The 6,644-nt window shown below is 35.2% G+C and overlaps 1 pseudogene; it reads left to right on the top strand.

The window, feature by feature from the left end:
- The first annotated feature begins 964 nt into the window (after window positions 1–964).
- LOC128176022 (uncharacterized) lies at window positions 965–4,432 on the top strand (annotated as a pseudogene).
- Window positions 4,433–6,644: the final 2,212 nt, after the last annotated feature.

The following is a 6,644-nucleotide window of genomic DNA, read 5'->3' as shown; positions in this document are numbered from 1 at the left end:
ATTAGGATTTTTAAATATTTTAATAGCATAGTGTATGTATCACTAGGGTCAGTGTTCGTATCACCAGGGTCTGTATACCCATAACCTGGGTCAGTATTACGATTATCAGGATGTCTATATCTATTACCAGGGTCAGTGTACGTATCCCCAGGGTCTGCGTGTCCATCATCTGGGTCTGCATAGAAAAAGCCTGGGTCAGTGTACGTATCATCAGGGTCAATGTATGTATCACTAGGGTCAGTGTTCGTATCACCAGGGTCTGTATACCAATAACCTGGGTCAATATTACGATTATCAGGATGTCTATATGTATTACCAGGGTCAGTGTACGTATCACCAGGGTCTGTGTGCATATCACCAAGTCATTAGAACCCATCATCAGGGTCTTAATGCAAATCACCAAGGTCAGTGTTCGTATCACCAGGGTCTGCCCATTACCAGGGTCTCAAAACCTATATCGTTATAGGTATTGAGTCACAGGTGATGGGTATACTGGCTCTGGTTACGCGTATACATGTACACACTCTTGTAATTGGGAACACTAACCTTGGTTATAGGTAAACTTACCCTGGTGATGGGTATACTGATTCTTGCTATTGGTATACAGACGCTAGTGATGTGCACTCTGGCCCTAATAATACTAGTACTGTAAATTCCTAATTAAACGCGAGGAATTAATATCTGTGTAAAATCGCGAGAAGCATCCCTCGCGGATTTTGAAATCTCGCCATTATTTTCTGATAGTTGAAAACTAAAAGAAATTAAGGAGAAAGTTCAGCGTTCGCGATTTTATATTTTCGGGATTTGATACAAACCAGCGGGATCGCGGAATTAAGTACTCGCGTAATATAAGGAATTTACAGTATACAGACCCTGGTGATAGGCATATAGACCTTCGTGAAACGTACATTGACCCCAGAGATGGGTAATGAGACCCTGGTGATGGTTACTTGGATTTCTTGTTATGGGTAATCAGACCCTGGTGATGAGCACAGACACAATGCCTCTCGTGATAGGCATTGAGACCCTGGTGATGGTACGTTAATTTATGGCTATGAGTAATCAGACACTGGTGATGAGCACAAAGACACATTGGCCCTCGGAATAAGTATTGAGACACTGGTGTTCTGGTGATGGGTATACTGAATCTGGTTATGCGTATACAGACCCTGTTGATACGTACACCGACTCTGGTAGTACATACTCTGACCCTGGTAATATGTACTCTGACCCTGGTGATGGGTATACAGACCCTGGTGATGGACACACAAATCTTGGTGAGGGGTTATGGATAGAGCTACATGGGATCTGACCACCCCTACCCCTCCCCAATAACCCCCCCCCCTGAAAAAAAATATCCCTCTCCTCCTAACCTTGATTTTTTTATATTGAATTTAAGCGTAGGTGTTTATAGAACCTTTTGAATGGTATATTGTATGAGATACAGTAATATTGGTTTATATATAAACCCAGTTCTTTTTTTACTGGTATATATAAGGAAACCGTGATATTTTGTTCAGGCACGTGGCATCGTTAACAAGTGAAACAAGTGAAAAAAGGGAGATGGGATATGGGAGAATCGCCAAACAATTCTTAACATGCCAAAAAAAAGTTTTTAAAAAATTCGAAAATCGTACACCGTGGGGGTAGCTATAGAAATGCTAAGTTTACTTCAAACTTCAATTTCACTGTTGATTTCCTCCCAGTCACTTTCAAATTTTTATATGCTCCGAAAATGTTAGGAAAATGGGGGGGGGGGGGGGCAACTGCATGGGGACAGGCCTCTCCCTGCCATCCCCACCAACCCACTCGTTTGAAGCTACGTGTCTATTGTTTTCCTGTAACATTGCCTTTATTGTCCTCGCAAATATTTAATTAACTTTTTTTTAGTGTTAACCAAAGGTACATAACATTCCTATCACTTTTAATGACTATATGATATAAAAGTCGCGGTTTTTTGTTTTTTGGCACCTATCATCAGTTCGAAGTTTCTCCAAGAAACTATCAAATTTCATCCCAAACGTTTACCAATCCCGATGGAAAGTTGGTTCACGCATGCGCACATCCTGGTTATAATGCCTGGCTATGTCATAAAAAATATCATATTTATATTTTTCAAGTCTCCTTTACTGTGATAACATTTCAAATCAATTTTGAAACCTATGGCCTAATTATTTCATAAAAAATGAGCGACACAAAATAAGCGTGTCCTACAGCATAACCGAAAAACGGTATTTGCTGCAATAATACATAACTTGTGCTATGCATGAAAAAAAAACCAGTGGTTTTGAAATGTTGTTTTGAAGTGTAGAAATTGGAAATAATATAATTAAAAGCAAAAAGGCATCATTCTTTGAATATTATGAGGTGATAAATTCGGTCGGGCGTGCATATCAAATCTATCATAACTCCCTTCAAGCTTTATTGGATTTGAACACGCTCCGACCAAAATAAATATGAATAATGAACATAAATCTGCCCATGCAAGCGTTTAAAGATATCCTATTCATCGGTAAAAGGCGATTAGAATAGCAAATTTTAAAATCGTTTAAAAAGAAATCTGATTGTAAGAAAATAATTACGGATACAACTTTCTAATTTTACAATACATAAAATAACTAAATACGTCAAAACATCAGACCTATATCAATCATTTTTGCTGTTAAATTGAATATATTTTGTATAGCTTTGTAAGGAAATTTCCCTAGTGTTGGTCTCGTGACGTCACTGAAGCCTTGTTATCGCCTAGTTTTATTTTCTCTTGATTAGATTTCTAAAAGAGGTAAAAATAGGCACTTTAAAGAGGCGTAACTCCATTATTTTTGCATCGATTTCGATGCGGTTTTTGCATTAAATTCTGGTAAATTAATTCTATGACCTAAGTTCGACATTGCCTGGGCTGCATGTACTCTTTTATAAATCAGCATGCTCAATAATTAATAGCATTGACTAAACAATTTTTTGGAATTTTGCGCAGAAACCTGTATATCTGTATATCCTGCACAATATTTTTGGTGAAAATGCGTTGCTACATATATAGCAGTTCTTCAATATTTTGTTTCTATCTACTAGCAAAGCCGATAAAGTAAGGTGTTTTTTGGAATTGTAACATCTCTTACCATGGTTACAGCAACAGCTGTGACAATACATTCCTCCACTTTTCTTCTTACGCCAATTTACTTCACTTACCATTTCGCCGTTTCGTCGTACGCCGATATTGGACAAATGAAGTCCGCCCGTTTAATTTCTTCCCGAGAACATGAAATTTGTTATTACAAATTGGGTGAAAATATGTTATAACCGATTGAAATAAACCGAAATTACGAATTAAAACTTTGAAATAACGAATTCAAGAATTCGTTATTTCAAATTTAATTTTTTAAAACAGATTTAAAAATTTGAAATAACGAATTCAGTGAATTTGTTATAACAGATTAAATTCGTTATAACGAATTCCTAAAATTTGTTATAACAAATTTAATTCGTTATAACGAATTCAACAATTCGTTATAACGATTTAAATTCGTTTTAACAAATTCAAGAATCCGTTATATCAAATTCAAAAATATTTTTTGATAGGTCCTAAATGGGCCTCCGTACTTTTCACAATTTCAAAAAGAGAAAATGAAATAGGAACATTACTTCATGTCAACAGAGCAGCTTCTATACCAAATATTCCCACAAGGAAGAATATTTTCTGTAAACCCACTTACCAACACAGACTGTTTGCAGACGTCATTAGTTAAATAGATATTGCAAATAAAGATTCGAAAAGATTTCGTAGCGTATCTTGTTTGAATGGTGAATATGTATGGATTTGTGGTGAGAGCAACATTTTAAGACTCTACAACCCGCAAGGAAAACTAGTGAAATCAATTAAATTAACCAAGTCCGGTAACAGGCCAATGGACATAACGGTGACCTGGAATGGGGATTTAGTATATACCGATTGCTAAGATAGATCTGTGAACTTGGTAAATGATACAGATAATATAGAGCCAGTGACCAAACTACAGGGGTGGATACCTCACTCGGTCTCTGGTAGCTCCATAGGTGGTCTTCTGATTGTCATGGACAGTGAGGATTATAATCATGCAAAAGTCATCCATATCTGTGGATATAAAGTGATACAAACCATACAATTTGATGCTGATGGTTTACCTCTATATTCTTCTGGTTCGATAAAATACATCAGTGAGAACAGAAACCTGGATATATGCGTATCTGATTGCGTTGCTGGGGCGGTTGTGGTTGTCAATCAGACCGGCAAATTTCGGTTTAGATACAAAGGCATCTACTCTGAAAATAGCTGTAGACCATTTAAACCTTTCGGAATCACAACAGTGTTTGTGTGGACACCAGGGGCAATCTCTTTGTGATTAGGTATTATGGAAGTAAAGTGATAAAATTTCGGTATATAAGAAATAAATAATGTGACAATATTGAATTTTGGCCTGTCAATATTTATGGACTCGCAAATATATCAGTTATTTGTCTTTTAAAGTTATCGTAAATACTGTGGAATCATTAGATTTCGTGGTGGTTCAATTTTCGTAGAATTCGTTGGAACCTCTCATCCACGAATTGAAATCATCCACAAATTATTGAATAAGTGTTCTAAAGTCATAATTCTTTGGAAGATATAAAAAAAAATTCCGGAAATTACGTCCCCGTGAACTTGTAAATTTGAGCAATCCACGAAAATTAGCCACCACGAATTTTGAAGATTCCACAGTGTGTATGACTGAATTTTACAATCTACTTAAATGTATTTGTCAGATTGTGCATTTGTTTTCATTAAACACGACAACAAAAGGCACATGCACATACTTGTTATTATAAATGCATGTACACTTGTATATATTTTTGTAAATAAACTGTATATGTTACTCCTAGGTCTTGTGTTTTTTACTTTTAAAGTAGTTTGAGACTTCTCATATTTAAGAATGTTTGTGGATACTATATCTGAATTGAGGCGGTCGGATTTTTGAACTTTGAAACTTGGGTCCGCTACATCGATAAAAGATTCTGATTTTGATTAAACTGTCTCAACAGACCCCGATCAGTTTCTTAAATGTCATTGAAATATAAAGCCCTTTAAATTTCAATCCAGAATTTATGAATTACTTTCGTAATAAGAATATTCTGAGAAGAAATTCATTTACTATTCGGTAAAATGAAATCAAGAGTTTACGTGTTACTCTCTCGTGATTGTCCTATATACTATCATACTTAAAGTACTCTTAAATTAATTGTTGCTTTTTTTTAAAATAAAAACACATTAAATAGGTTTATAGGGCGCCTTACGAAAGTTTTGGTGAATATATTGTATCTGCCATATCAACTTAGTCTGGTCGAATGGCATTAAAATTGTTTTTCTTACAAGAAACCATGTTTTTTTTAGGTCGAAATGAGGCTTTAAACCAAGAAAATCTCAACATCCAGTCTCACTATCTTTTCTACATTGATTTTATGCATACATTAGACCAATTTAATTGTTCCCCTTAAAGTTCAGAACGTTTCATCATTTTATTAATCTCTTCAATGCAATCAGTTACTGGAGTCCTACTCCTTGATAAAAGAAAATATACGTAGAGTTTCTAACAATAACACTGTTCCTCGATTATTTCGGGATATATAAGACAAACGTTATTAATGCAAGTTATGTTTTATGTATAGAAAGTTACCAACGCCTATACAACCATTTATTCTAAACACGCGCACCCAAATTTTTACGGTTATGGAGACAATTAGTGAGTTGCACCGATTGAAAAAGGAAATGACTAATTAAATAAATACATCTCTCTTTTAAATCATTTATTCAAAAGTTAACCTTAAACACTTATACTATATTTCACCTTTCAGTTTTTCAGTTCTTGGTGATTGTTTTTACCTACATAATAACAGTGCAAAATTGTTATCAAATCTCAAAATATAATCTCAAAATAAGAATCATAACATTTTGAGTTCTTTAAATAACAATTTTAAGCATTCGTTAAAAAGAATTCAAGTTTCCATGGGGAGTATAAATACAGCTACTACTTTTGTGATCGTCTATATATAAACACGAAATATTGTAGTTTAATGAAACTTCGGATTACTGGTCCTTCGGTCTAATGAACCTTCGGACTACTGGACCTTCGGTCTAATGAAACTTTGGACCACTGGACCTTCGGTCTAATGAACCTTCGGACCACTGGACCTTTTGTCTAATGAACCTTCGGACTACTAGACCTTCTGTCCAATGAAACTTTTGATTACTGGACCTTCGGTCTAATGAACCTTCGGATTACTGAACCTTCGGTCTAATGAAACTTCGGACCACTGGATCTTCGGTCTAATGAACCTCTTTGACCCTTATTCTCAAAATACAAATGTTTTCCTTTCATTTTTTTTTCAATCATGAATTTGAGTTTATAGCTGTGCAGTTCTGAGTGATAAAAAGGCATTGTTCTGCTCCTGTATGCATATTTTGTAAACAAAACAACATGTAGAACTTCCTATTGTTTTGCTTTTTCATCATTTTGAAACAGGTTTGGTCTATGTTGGACAGAAACAACCCAGATTTAAAAATGTTTACATTTTCATCCTCAAATGTACAAAATGGCTGCACATTCAGCTTGATGTTTTTATTTTTATTTAGA

This window comes from Crassostrea angulata, chromosome 1, assembly GCF_025612915.1.
Source record: "Crassostrea angulata isolate pt1a10 chromosome 1, ASM2561291v2, whole genome shotgun sequence".
Lineage (NCBI taxonomy): Eukaryota > Metazoa > Mollusca > Bivalvia > Ostreida > Ostreidae > Magallana > Magallana angulata.
Note: the sequence above shows the minus strand (reverse complement) of the source record. Positions and strands in the feature narration are given on the sequence as shown.